This window comes from Oreochromis niloticus, linkage group LG9 (genome assembly GCF_001858045.2).
Source record: "Oreochromis niloticus isolate F11D_XX linkage group LG9, O_niloticus_UMD_NMBU, whole genome shotgun sequence".
Taxonomy (NCBI): domain Eukaryota; kingdom Metazoa; phylum Chordata; class Actinopteri; order Cichliformes; family Cichlidae; genus Oreochromis; species Oreochromis niloticus.
Window position 1 is genome coordinate 6603534 of NC_031974.2, and position 14592 is coordinate 6618125.

Here is a 14592-nt window from a genome sequence, read left to right on the forward strand (position 1 = left end):
GAAGGGATTACTTTTTAGATACTGACTCATGTTTAATGCAACATCACAAAGTTATTGCTTGTCATGAAGTGAAAACCAGCTCTCCCTCCAGGACTATTTGACAAAAAAAAGACTTTTTACTCCTAGAAGAAGGTGGAAACAAATCCAGTACACTTCAGACCTCTCTGGAAACTGTGGATTTGAGAATATTTACCATTGCTATAAGAATGACAGAAATGGATAAAAAGGAAAAGTTGTTTTGTGCCTGGAGATGTTGTCATGGTTAGATCCCAATGTAAAAACCTCGAGGGTCTTGGGTATTCTGAAAAATTCTAACAACCTTTGCAGATAAGAAAGGTCTGGTACGTGTAGTTCATCTTCACACAAAAACAACGTGATTGAAAAACCTGTAACAAAAATTACTTTTGTTATGTGAAGCTACAAACTGATGAACTAGATTACTGGTAGAATGATGTATGAATGAAACATGGTTTGCCCTCTTATGCATATTGTATTAATGTATCATGACTTATTATGGCTCCTATAAGTTAAAAACCACTCCTGCATGCTTTAGTAATAAAATTTTTCATCAGTTTCATAAATTGTAACACTGCTCATTTTAAGTGTTTTTCATTTAGTGCTCCAACAGCTGGATATTAAACTCATAATCAGCATAAGCAGCTGTTTGTTTTCATTAGTGTGTTTTCATTATGTTAACAAAACACAACATAAAAAACTTAATATAACCATGAGATGTGATTTGAGAAGTATTTTGTATATTGTGTAGGAAAAGCTGCCCTGTACCGTAAAAGCTGAGCATCAAAGTCAGTGTCCAGCCAGAGACGTCTACCTCAGATAAAACTGACATATTAGATATCAAATAACTGAAATGGCTGAAACTTTAATCCCAATGTAAAACAGAATAAAGTTCCTCCCTCCCTTTAACTGTGTTTTGTTCTGTACTGTGTCATAAACCTAGAGTGAGAACAAGTGTCTGATACATGAAAACACCCATTCAAAGGCATTGTGTAGTGCAGATTAGTCTGTGTTAGTCGGATGACTTCAAAACAAATCTAAAGCAGGTTTTCCATCTATGAAAGTTCCTGTTCTGATGAGTCGAGAGAGAAAATTATTTCAGCTGCTGGTTCAATTCCAGCTTCTTTGGTTCTGTTGTTTAAGTCTTTTCAAGTTTCTATCAGTGCAGTTTGGGAATAGTGAAAAAAAAATATTCGGTGACAGGAAAGAACCAGCGAGGAAAATCTGAGAATATCAGGAACAACGTGAGCGTTCAAAGCTGTCATAGAAAATGTTTTTAGTTTAAGGTCAAAAATATATATGAAAAAAATCTAAAGTAAACCATACTCATTAAACTGAACATATTATTACTGCTTTGAGAATTACATGGAAAAAATAATAACAGATGAAATACTAATTCAAGATTAATTTAAAAATGTCAATATGAAGTTGATATTTCATGTAAAACTACATAGTACAGAATTAGTAAAAGTGCACGTTAAAATGAGATTTTGTTCATGTTTATCTTGTTTTGTTCACACATACTCGACTCGACTCGACTTTTGTAATTCCTTTATGATCATGTTGTTCTAAAAAGTTGCCTAAAAAGCTTCCAGTTAATCCAAAATGCTGGAGTGAGAGTCCTGACAGCAGACAAATCATCTTTCTACCTTGTTAGCTTCTCTTCACTGGCTCCATGTTAAATCTAGAATTGATTATAAAGTCCTGAATAATCATTTATTAAAGACCTTATACTGTAGTACCGTATGATCCCAACAGAGCACGTCGCTCTCAGACTGCAGTCGTACTTTTGGTTATTAGTTTTGAAAACTAGAATGAGAGCAGAGATATCAGGCCTCTCTCCTGTCGAACCAGCTTCCAGTTTGGATTTGGGAAACAGACTCTCTCTCTGCTTTTCCTTCCCACCATCACAACGTGATCGCTCATAGGGGGTCGTCTGCTTGTTGAGGTTTTTATCTAATACTGCAGCGGTGCAAACTCAAATAGCTGATAATGAAGAGAGAAAAAAATACTGATGCAGGCAATACCAACAAGATGGATCGGCTCGTGTGGCATCAGATGGATTTTTTCTTTTTTTCAAAGGAAAACTGGCCTCAGTGATTCCTTGAAAGTCAGTGTTTGTGTTAAAAGACTCTTAAAAACAGTCACATACTGTGTATTTATTATGGAAAACTAGAAACTAGACTCATTGTACAGAGCAGGTACTTCCTTAACAACAGTGCCCCCTAGAGTAATATATGCATTACTGAAGACAGTAATGTATATATCATGTTATGTTTGATTTTTCGTTTTTGCTCATACATAACAGTTAAATATTTAGGATGTTGTGGGGATAAAACCAAACACTTCAGTCAACTCACACTTGGACCCTGAAATGTGTGAAGATCTAAATATTTATCAAAGTCAGATTTATAATATGTGATGTATAACTGTGTGTTATAGGGAAAACAAGGTTGAGTATGGAGAGAAATAACAGAGTAACAGAGATTAATGAAACATTGCACAGACATAAATAATCCCATTTTTTAAAATCAGTCACTCCTTTTAAAAGATATTATTAGAATACTTTTAAAAGGCTGAAAATGACCTTTACCTTGCAATAACACACCTTGGAAACTCCTATTGTGATTAAGTGCTATATATAAAAGGAAATACATAAATACATTAATAAAAAAATCATCTAAAATCAACTAATCAAACTCAGCCAGCACAATAAAGTGCACTGAAATTGATCAAAATTTGAATTGATAAATTCCTATTTAGAGATTTCTTCAGTTCAGTAATGGTGGATTATAACCTCCTTTCAAATCATTCGAAAAAGAGAAGAAGAAACTATATAACATGTTATATTACACTGTGAGAAGGTAACTGATCCAAAACCTCAGTAACATAAAAATAAAACTGGATCTTATTGATTTACTGCAAAAGGACTCAAGAAGTGAAAGTTATCAGGCCTTATTCCAGTTTTTAAAAGAAAGTAAATTGTTTGGGAGGATTTGAGGGTCGATGTTCCAGTTCACACTCCACACCAGTTGGTGGCGGTAATGCACCATGTTGTTGTTTGACAACCACAAATACAAGAAGAAGAAGAAGACGCAGGAGAAACAAAGTGAGGGTGCTCCAAGAGAGGACGTGTTTGCACAGAGAGCTGCTTTTTCATTCAAAGAGACTAAAGTAGTAGTACCGATATCTGCATCGATCTGCCCACCCTTGTCTCCTGGATCGTAGCTGAGATCAGCGTGAACCACGTGGGTCTCTGCTCCCTGATCTGTTTCCTGTGTTTGGAAAGAGTTCCAGCTTCATCACGGAGTTTCTCTCGGTTTGTGGGCTCATCTAAAGGTAAGCACCGAGCTAACTTTACTGTGAGTTCAGTTCATGTTGAGTTTAGCTCCTGAATGAGGTCTTCTGCTGCTCTCCTCGGTGTCTGTTCACAGTTTATTGTCAACACATTGAGAGAAGAGTGAGAGAGTGTTTGGAGAAAAACACCAACTAATCATTAGCTCAACATGCTGGGAGAAGTTGAGCGTTTGCTGGCAGAAAGTTGGAGCAGAAAAGTCTTTTCATTGTCCCTGCAGCTGTTTTTCTGCCTGCACCAAACCTCTACAGCCTCATTTCTATTTGAAGTGATAACAGGAAATGGATGAGAGCGATCTGCTGCAGTATCAGGGTCACAATAAACTTTATTGTCCAGCTGCTGTGGATGAACACATGAGAGGAAGTGAACTCCTACAAAGTCTCATTTTAATGAGTCTGGCTGCTGTAAAGTGATGCACAGGAAGATGTTAACAAAACCTAATGAAACAGAGGTGAAAGTAAACAGTGTTCATATTTGAAAGCACAGAGAATAAAAATATATTGTGGTGGTTAATGTGCAGGAGAGTGTGAAGAATGTAATAATGTCTTCCTGTGTCAAACACAGCTGCAGTCAAAGCAGGAAGGAAAGCACTGAATCCACTGATCAAGGCTCATTAATCAAAGACTGCTGATCAATGGCCATGAGTACCATTCACAGAGAGTTGGGGAGTCGCTGCAATCACAGCATTTGATCAATGAGCTTTGATCAGTGGTTGTTGATCAATGGTCATGAGAATTTGCATATTAATCCTCAATAACTGACCTCCCAGCCCATTGTTCCTTCAGTGGTGCTCGTTTCAACCATTATGCAAATGTACTGTTGAAGACTGTTGACCTGCAGTTAGCTGAGACTGAAGAAGTCACTTGGATGAGTGACGAAACGTTTCTCCTACTGCAAAAGCTACGTCCAGATGAACAGAATCAAAGTTTGGGGAATGGTGGAGGTGGTGGGACTGGGGGGCTGAAGGAGTTGAAAGTGTGGGGTGGGGGAGTAACAGGTCTGTCCCCGTTTGTGGAAACCACAGGAGGAGCTGTTCAGGCTGTTGCTGGGTGTGAATTGTTGGTGGAGTCTTTAAACTTGTAGTTGCTGTTTTCCAGACTGAAGCAGAGTCGTTAGTTGAAAACTGGTTTTAGAGCTTCATTCAGGACACCTTCTCAGGCTCTTACAGCCTTACCTGTATCATAACAAAGTGTATAAACCCCAATCCACCTTTAACATGGTCCTTCTCCCAAACCTTCAAATAGGACTTTCTGGCCCTGTCATAGTAAAGGGCTGCTTAGAATATTAGAGCCAATGTCACAAAGTTCCTCCTGAAGTATAAGTGAGTGAGAGAGTTCCCTCACTTTGCAGCACAACACGTCTCACAAGATTTCTACAAGCAATCAGAGTGAAATTTGTACTTTGTGTTGTCAGATGAACATATGAGACACTTTGACTCTTCAGTGCAGTGTGGAGCCTAACAAAGATCTGTTTTGTGTCCCAGCTGATCAGCAGGAGGAGAAGAGTCTGACGGAGCAGCAGAGGAACATTTTCAGCCATCTGGACTCAACTGAGTCACTACAGAGGAAACAATGAGCTCAACACAGAAGGTGAGGAAAATATCACAGTTTCACCAAATAATCAGTCACGTCTAAAACTCTCATACTCCCAACCTGTTATATGAATGTTGCATATTATTATATATTATGTATTTTTAAATTATGTTTACCAACATGAAGAAGTCACAAGCAATTATTATTCTTAGTTGTAGTAGTAGTATTAATCAAATTTTCAATTCAATTCAGTGTTATTTATGCAGCGCCAAATCACAATGTCAGTTGCCTCAAGGCGCTTTATATTGCAAGGTAGACCCTACAATAATACATACAGAGAAAAACTCAACAATCAAATGACCCCCTATGAGCAAGCACTTTGGTGACAGTGGGAAGGAAAACCTCCCTTTTAACAGGAAGAAACCTCTAGCAGAACCAGGCTCAGGGAGGGGCGGGGCCATCTGCTGCAAGGAAGACAGGATAAAGACGTGCTGGAAGTACATTTCTATGCAAAGCTAACTGAACCTTGTGCTTCATTAATGTAATAACAAAATAAGATTAGTAGAGTAGTAGTATTTCTAATAAAGGTACTCTGTTTAAATCAGTTAAGTGGAAAATGAAGGAAAAGAAAACATATGTGTATTTACTGTTGCCTACATTGTAGAGGGTGACTTTGCCTCTAAACAGGAACATGAGCATGGAAGAGGTTAAAGTGGGATTTAGCTGGTGGGAACCCTATAATCAGCTGTTCTTTACTTTAAATCCATCACAGTTCAGCAAACTAACCTGTTTATCCTGCACTAACCTGCAGAGGATCTTCATGCAGTCTTTAAATAACATAGTTTGTCTGCCTCAGATTGTTTTGCAGCATGTTTCACAACCTGAAAAAACACAATGTCCATGTACAGACCCAATATCTGACTTCAACACATGAGGACTTACAGTGGCTTGCAAATGTTTTTGGCTCCCTTTAACTTTTTTTTTTTTCACATTTTGTCACATTACAGCCACAAACATGAATCAATTTCATTGGAATACCACGTGAAAGACCAATACAAAGTTGTGTATACGTTAGAAGTGGAACACAATCATACATATTTCCAAACATTTTTTACAAATAAATCATCTGTTTTTTAAATTAAGCAGTTAGAAATACAGATGTTTTTTTTTTTCTTTTTTTAGGTAGTTAGTATGTTTTATTAAAAAAAAAATCCCTCGGGTTGCAATCAGACTGCAATCATTTTCCTTCACTAAACCAAGCTAGTAACTGTTACATTGGATTTATTATTATTAAAAAAAATGAGAAAATTATAGAAATATCTATTAGGGAAACAGGAAATATAAAAATAAGTATAGAGCTGGTAAACATTCATTACTTTTCTGAGTGTGTTGGTGTAACCCTGGTTAACATAGTTGTCAATAAATAAAAGCCTGTTAGTAAAAACAGTCTTAAGAAATATATTACAGGTGATAAATAGTCAATAAATAGAACATAATGGTTAAGAAAATTCATTAAAAACATCAGCAATGATATAATTCATGGTATAAGATTTCATTTGTGTTTAAAAACATGTTAAAAGGTTAAAAAACTTGCTAATTTATGGTGTTTTTATGTTAATTAAGGTAAAATGGCTAAAATATGTGTTCAGACTCTTATTGTGAAAGGGTACGCTGCAGCGTGACTCCTGTGATAGCCACACCCAAGCGGGTTGTTCCTTCTTTTTGAAGCTGGAGAGGGAGAAATGCAGACAGTTCTTGCGGAGCTGCTGCCTAAACGAGTGAAAAAAATATTAAAAAACAAGCCAGAAGTCTACATAAAGCCATTGTTGTACTCTGGAGAATATATTTTTGTTTTTCCGACCTGTCTTTGCCTTGGTGACGTTGTGAACGTAACCGAACGGGACTTGGTGAGTTCAGAAATTGTATTTTATTTCATGCAAGAAATGTTTTGTTGTATTATATTGCTCATTTCATGCAAATGGAGAGTCAAGGTAGCAGATTTATGTTGTTTTATGTTAAAAAACGGTGGATTGGTGCTTAACCGACACACAGGCTGTAGTTCAAAGGCCTTTGACGGTGTTTCAGCGCGCCATATTGGCGTCACCTCATTTAAGACTGAATAAGCTGGAAAAAACGGACTTTTACTGTTATTTAAGGGCTACCCGTGTGTTATTTTCAAATGTTTATGCATATTGCTTTGTTGTTATGGTAGGCCATTAAGGTTTGGATCGGGAAATGCCGAGCTAGAATCGGAGTTTGATCCGCTGAGCGAGAAACAAGATGGCGAGCCACCCAGGGACCCATTGAACTGTACCGAGCAGGAAAAAGGAAAACCGCCCCCTGCTGGACGTTGAACTCTTTCACTAAAAAACTGGTAGGATTAATCCATACACCTCTGCAAAAGAACAGTGGACTTTCAAAGCACTGGATAATCATTCAGAGCAATTCCAGGATTTATAGTTAAAGGACACAGAGACAATTTTCTTTTGTTTATTTGTTTGTTTAAGGGATTTGTTCAGCCTTTTGCTGAATTGTTTTCAGTTTTTACATGTTTTGTAATTTATTTTGGACAACCAATTTTAATGCTGTAATGGTGTTAATGGAAATGTAAATAATTTTGTTGGGTTAAAACAAAATAAGAACTGGTTGAAATTTAAAGGTTGAACTTAGACCAAGATTAAATTAAACCTTGGGCTTAAAAGAACTAAGCTTGAATTAAAATAACACAGTGTTAATTCAAATAGATTAAAGGATAAACTTGAACTTAGAACTTGAAATGAATAAAACAATAACCTAGGTTGAAAATAACATCCTTTTAAAGCCAAATAAAAGGTTTTGAAATAAATAGGATAAATTAACAGAAATTACTGAACTAAAAGGGAAAGAAAATATCTTGTTTTCCTTAAATGTGAATTTGAATGTTTTATGTAATGTGTCTATAACTGTCTATTATCTCTGTCTTTTTCAAAATAATAAGCCGGCAATTTAAACGTATTTTCTGGTCTGTGGTCTTTATCACACACTACACTCATTACTACTCTAGTAGCCGAACCTAACTGGTCCTAGCATACTGTAACGACTCCAGAAGTGTTACATTAGCATGCTAGTATTAACATTTGTGTACAAGCAGGAAGGGATGGGCATGATTTTAGAGTGTTTGAACAGTCATGAATTATTTTTAACACCAGGTTGGATGTAATGTGTTAGAACTGCCAGTAGGTGGGGATAAGAGACCTTTAAGGTGTTTGGTGCCACACTCCACCTTCAGGTTTAAAACTAGTGTTAATGGAGGGAGTTTGAAGGTTCAGTTTGTACTAGAGATGGCACGATACCACTTTTTTATGTCCGATACTGATATCATAAATTTGGATATCTGCCGATACCAATATGAATCCGATATAGTGTGTTTTTTAATCAATAAAACAGGTTTTTTTTTTAATATCTTGCTGCTTTTTGTATAAGTTCATGCTCAAGTTAAAAAAAACAAAACAGTAAAGCTATTCTGTTATACCTGTATACAAAAAATACACTGCACCCAAATATTAATATTAAATAAATTCTAACAACAGCTTATCAAGGTTAAACGTGCTCCTGTTGTCCAGCCGCTGGTTTCCTCTTTCTGGCGCGAAGTGGGCGATAACCAAACAAGAGAGACAGCGAGATCTGGAGGGGCGTGATTGGGAGGAACGGCCTCCTTGATCTGAAGCCGAGCGGTGTTTTGTTATTGGACTTCTGTGCAAATCACAGTTCGAACATAAGAGTGGCCATAAGTGCACGTGGCACCAGGACGCTCTAGGCCGCAGGTCGATGATCGATTTTGTAATTGTATCACCAGACCTGCAACCATATGTTCTGGACACTCGGGTAAAGAGAGGGGCTGAGCTGTCAACTGATCACCACCTGGTAGTGAGTTGGATCAGGTGGCGGGGGAGGACGCTGGACAGACCCGGTGCACCTAAACGCGTAGTGAGGGTGTGCTGGGAACGTCTAGCAGAGGCCCCAGTCCCCAGTCCGCGAGATCTTCAACGCACACCTCCGGCAGAGCTTCAACAGCATTCCGAAGGAGACTGGGGACATTGAGTCCGAATGGACCATGTTCAGTGTCTCTATTGCCGAAGCTGCTGCATTGAGCTGCGGCCGCAAGGTCGTTGGTGCCTGCCGTGGTGGTAATCCCCGAACCAAATGGTGGACACCAGAGGTGAAGGGAGCCACCAGGCTGAAGAAGGAGTCCTGTCGGGCTTGGTTAGCCTGTGGGACTCCGGAGGCAGCCGACAGGTATCGACAGGCCAAGCGGAATGCAGCTCGGGCAGTGGCTAAAGCAAAAACTCAGGTGTGGGAGGAGTTCAGAGAGGCCATGGAAAAAGACTTTCGGACTGCCTCGAAGAGATTCTGGCAAACCGTCAGGCGTCTCAGGAGGGGAAAGCGGTGCTCTGCCTGCACTGTGTATAGTGCTGCAGAGCGCTGCTGAAGTCGACTGAGAAAATTGTCAGGCGGTGGAAGGAATACTTTGAGGACCTCCTTAATGCCACTGACACGTCTTCCGAGGAGGAACCAGAGTCTGGGGATGAGGGGAAAGACCCGCCAATTTCCGGGGGCGAGGTCACTGAGGCAGTTGAACAACTCCTTGGTGGCAGAGCCCCTGGTGTTGATGAGGTCCACCCCGAGTTCCTGAAGGCTCTGGACGTTGTAGGGCTGTCCTGGTTGACACGCCTCTACAATGTTGTGTGGAGATCAGGGGCAGTACCCCTGGACTGGCAGACCGGGGTGGTGGTCCCCATCTTTAAGAAGGGAGACCGGAGGGTGTGTTCCAACTACAGGGGGATCACACTCCTCAGCCTCCCTGGGAAAGTCTATGCCAGGGTGCTGGAAAGGAGAGTTCGTCCGCTAGTCGAACCTCGGATACAGGAGGAACAATGCGGTTTTCGTCCTGGTCGCGGAACACTGGACCAGCTCTTTATCCTCTCAAGTAGGGCTGCTCAATTAATCGAATTTTAATCGAAATTACGATCTGGGCTTTCAACGATCATTAAAAAGGACTGAGCCGATTATTAGCACCTCCCTCGTGCTTTACTCTCGCGCTGTTCCGTGTGGCAAATCGAGCGCACCTCTCTGCGTTTCAAATACGCGTCACAACAATTAAGAGGAGCTAACAGAGGGAAGCTCGGAAAGCTAAGCAGAAGTTATTTGGAGAGGAGAGTGACTGTCGTTGGTTGATAAGAGAGGTAAAAAAAAAAAAAAAAAACCTTCAGTGGTGTGGAAACATTACGGGTTCGCGGAGTCAGACGTGGATCAAGTAGACATAGTGTGTAAACTTTGCTACGGTGTCGTAGCTGCACCACAGAGCAACACTGCAAAGTTCACTAAAAATAGATGTTTACATTTTTCATTTATGTTTTATATTGCAAACATTTGCACTGTTATCAGTATTTGCACACTATTTCATACAATTTTTTGACAATCTTTAAAGCCATTATTCAATACATTGTTATTGTTAAATAAATATCGTCAAATAATCGAGATCTCAATTTCAGTGAAAATAATCGTGATTATCATTTTTGCCATAATCGAGCAGCCCTACTCTCAAGGATACTTGAGGGTGCATGGGAGTTTCCCCAATCAGTCTACATGTGTTTTGTGGACTTGGAGAAGGCATTTGACCGTGTCCCTTGGGGTGTCCTGTGTGAGGTGTTGCGGAAGTATGGGGTGTCTGGCCCATTGCTATGGGCCATTCGATCCCTATACAACCAGTGCAAGAGCTTGGTTCGCATTGCCGGCAATAAGTCGGACTCGTTCCCGGTGGGTGATGGGCTCCGCCAGGGCTGCCCTTTGTCACCGATTCTGTTCATAATTTTTATGGACAGGATTTCTAGGCGCAGCCAAGTGGCGGAGTGCTTTCACTTTGGTGGCCTCAGAATCTCATCTCTGCTTTTTGCAGATGCTGTGGTTCTGTTGGCTTCATCGGGTGAAGGCCTCCAGCTCGCACTGGAACGGTTCGCAGCCGAGTGTGAAGCAGCGGGAATGAGGAGTAGCACCTCCAAATCTGAGGCCATGGTTCTCAGCCGGAAAAGGGTGGAGTGCCCACTCCAGGTCGGGGATGAGTTCCTGCCCCAAGTGGAGGAGTTCAAGTATCTCAGGGTCTTGTTCGCAAGTGATGGGAGAAGGGAGCCGGAGATCAACAGACGGCTGCAGTGATTCAATTCAATTTTATTTATATAGCGCCAAATCACAACAAAAGTCGCCTCAAGGCGCTTTATATTGTACAGTAGATAGCACAATTATAAATACAGAGAAAAACCCAACAATCATATGACCCCCTATGAGCAAGCACTTTGGCGACAGTGGGAAGGAAAAACTCGCTTTTAACAGGAAGAAACCTCCAGCAGAACCAGGCACAGGGAGGGGCGGCCATCTGCTGCGACCGGTTGGGGTGAAAGAAGGAAAACCGGATAAAGACATGCTGTGGAAGAGAGACAGAGGTTAATAACAGATATGATTCAATGCAGAGAGGTCTATTATCACATAGTGAGTGAGAAAGGTGACTGGAAAGGGAAAAACTCAATGCATCATGGGAATCACCGGCAGCCTACGTCTATTGCAGCATAACTAAGGGAGGATTCAGGGTCACCTGGTCCAGCCCTAACTATATGCTTTAGCAAAAAGGAAAGTTTTAAGCCTAATCTTGAAAGTAGAGATAGTGTCTGTCTCCCGAATCCAAACTGGAAGCTGGTTCCACAGAAGAGGGGCCTGAAAACTGAAGGCTCTCCCTCCCATTCTACTTTTAAATACTCTAGGAACAGCAAGTAAGCCTGCAGAGCGAGAGCGAAGTGCTCTAATAGGGTGATATGGTACTACAAGGTCATTAAGATAAGATGGGGCCTGATTATTTAAGACCTTGTATGTGAGGAGCAGGATTTTGAATTCAATTCTGGATTTAACAGGAAGCCAATGAAGGGAAGCCAAAACAGGAGAAATATGCTCTCTCTTTCTAGTCCCTGTCAGGACTCTTGCTGCAGCATTTTGGATTAGCTGAAGACTTTTCAGCGAGTTTTTAGGACTTCCTGATAATAAAGAATTACAGTAGTCCAGCCTGGAAGTAATGAATGCATGAACTAGTTTTTCAGCGTCACTCTGAGACGGGATATTTCTAATTTTAGAGATGTTGCGCAAATGGAAGAAAGCAGTCTTACATATTTGTTTAATATGTGCGTTGAAGGACATGTCCTGGTCAAAAATGACTTCAAGGTTCCTCACAGCATTACTGAAGGCCAAGGTAATGCCATCCAGAGTAAGAATCTGGTTAGATACCATATTTCTAAGATTTTCAGGGCCAAGTACAATAACCTGGACGATAGATGATAACAAGTAAGACTGGTTTCTGAGTTTTACAGCTGGGGTGGACAAGGCTAAGCATCAGGCTTTCAAATGAATTAAAAGTCTGTCTTGGTCTTTCATTAATTAATAGACTGGTGTGAAAAATTGCTGCCACACCGCCCCCTCGGCCTGTGCTTCGAGATTTCAGGTAGTTAGAATGACTCGGGGGGTGTTGATTCATTTAAACTAACATACTCATCCGGCTGCAACCAGGTTTCTGTAAGGCAGAGTAAATCGATTTGTTGATCAATTATTAAGTCATGTACTAACAGAGACTTGGAGGAGAGAGACCTAATATTTAATAATCCACATTTCACTGTTTTACTCTTTGGTTCAGATGTGGATACTGTATTGTTCTTTCTTTGTGATTTTTTTTTATGTTTAAGTTGTTTATGCGGACGCTGCACCGGTCCGTCGTGGTGAAGAGGGAGTTGAGTGTAAAAGCGAAGCTCTCAATTTACCGGTCATTGTGGTAGCTGTGGGTAGTGACCGAAAGAACAAGATCGTGGATACAAGCGGCAGAAATGAGCTTCCTCCGAAGGGTGGCTGGCCTCTCCCTTAGAGATAGGGTGAGAAGTTCGACCATCCGGGAGGGGCTCAGAATGGAGCCGCTGCTCCTCCACGTCGAAAGGAGTCAGCTGAGGTGTTTTGGGCAGCTGACAAGGATGCCTCCTGGGCGCCTCCTGGGTGAGGTGTTCTGGGCATGTCCCACCAGGAGGAGGCCCTGGGGCAGACCCAGGACACGCTGGAGAGATTATATCACTCAGCTGGCCTGGGAACGCCTTTGTGTTCCCCCGGATAAGCTGGAGGAGGTGGCAGGGGAGAGGGAGGTCTGGGCTTCTCTGCTTAGGCTGCTGCCCCCGCAACCCGGCCCCAGACAAAGCGGATGAAGATGGATGGATGGATGGATGGAGAGACAGACTCGCGACAGAAAGCCGGTCAGCTGATCATTAATCAGTTTCACGATTGAAGTAGCAGCAGGAGAGGGAGGGAGAGAGAAGAGGCAGTCGCTCCATACACACTTGCTTTACTTCTCTCTGGAATCACTTTGAAATGCCGGTTTGGTAGCGAGGTTACAAATACACACAGGCGCACTATCATGTGAGGCATACTGCTGCGACGTGCTAAGGTTATGAGCCAAGTTACGCCGTGTCGCAAGTTTTGTGAGGTGCTTTTTTTGGTATTTAATGGATTGGATTACATTTTTTTATTTCTCTCCGATATCCGATCCAGTAATTTAGGTCAGTATCAGACCGATATGTAATATCAGATCGGTCCATCTCTAGTTTGTTCCACGACTGCATTTCACTCACTGCCTCTGTTTTATCTCTGTTACTGCAGGACCAACATGGACCGAGAAGTCAGCGCTCTCAGGAGGCCGACAAACCTCACAGAAGAAAGGGACAGAAAACATACACCTGTGACGAGTGTGGGAAGGATTTTAGGCACAATGGAAGCTTAAAAAGACACCAGCTCATTCACAGTGGAGTTAAAGCGCATACTTGTGATAAGTGTGGGAAGAATTTTGCTTTGAAGGATAAACTAAAGCAGCATCAGGTCATCCACACTGGAGTTAAAGCGTACAGCTGTGACTTGTGTGGAAAGTCTTTTTCCTGGGAGAATGGCCTAAAAAAACACCAGGTCATCCACAGTGGAGTTAAGGCGTACAGTTGTGATCAGTGTGGCAGAGCTTTTACTCAAAGTAGCAGCTTACAGAGGCATCTGGTTACCCACTCTGGAATTAAGGCATACAGCTGTGACATTTGTGGAAAAACCTTCAGCCACATAGGGAGCAGAAATTTACACCTGCGCATTCACACCAGACATGATGTGTACTGCTGTGAACAGTGTGACAAACACTTTGCTAAACACACAGACTTACAACGCCACATGTTTACCCACACTGAGGAGAGACCTTATAAATGTGACCTGTGTGAGAAGACTTTTAAATCTCCACATCACCTGAGATTACATCAACAGATCCACACCAGAAAGAGACTCTACAGGTGCAGTTACTGTGAGGTATGTATTTATATTTTTATCTGACTGTTTGGAACAACTCTGCTCATTAAACTGTGTTAGCATGTTAGCAATTCTACTGCATGGAAAAGCAGCTCTGAGTGATTATTCAGATTTTCATTTCAGTTAAAATTTTAGTATTACTGTAGTATTATGGTGGTAGTATTGTAGTTATTGCAGCTCAGTAAACTGAGTGTGTTAACTGAAACAGTAAAATGTAATTGGACGTCTGCAGAGATGCTCTTTATTTCAGGCGACGCTCAGGATAAAAATGTTGAAGGACTGACTTACACTGTCTTT

At 41.1% G+C, this 14592-nt stretch overlaps 1 long non-coding RNA gene across 1 annotated transcript; it reads left to right on the top strand.

The window, feature by feature from the left end:
* Window positions 1-6296: 6296 nt before the first annotated feature.
* Window positions 6297-7896, top strand: LOC109197672 (uncharacterized). The gene is made up of 2 exons (XR_002058780.1): window positions 6297-6809; window positions 7115-7896. It is a non-coding gene; the product is annotated as an uncharacterized LOC109197672 (long non-coding RNA).
* Window positions 7897-14592: the final 6696 nt, after the last annotated feature.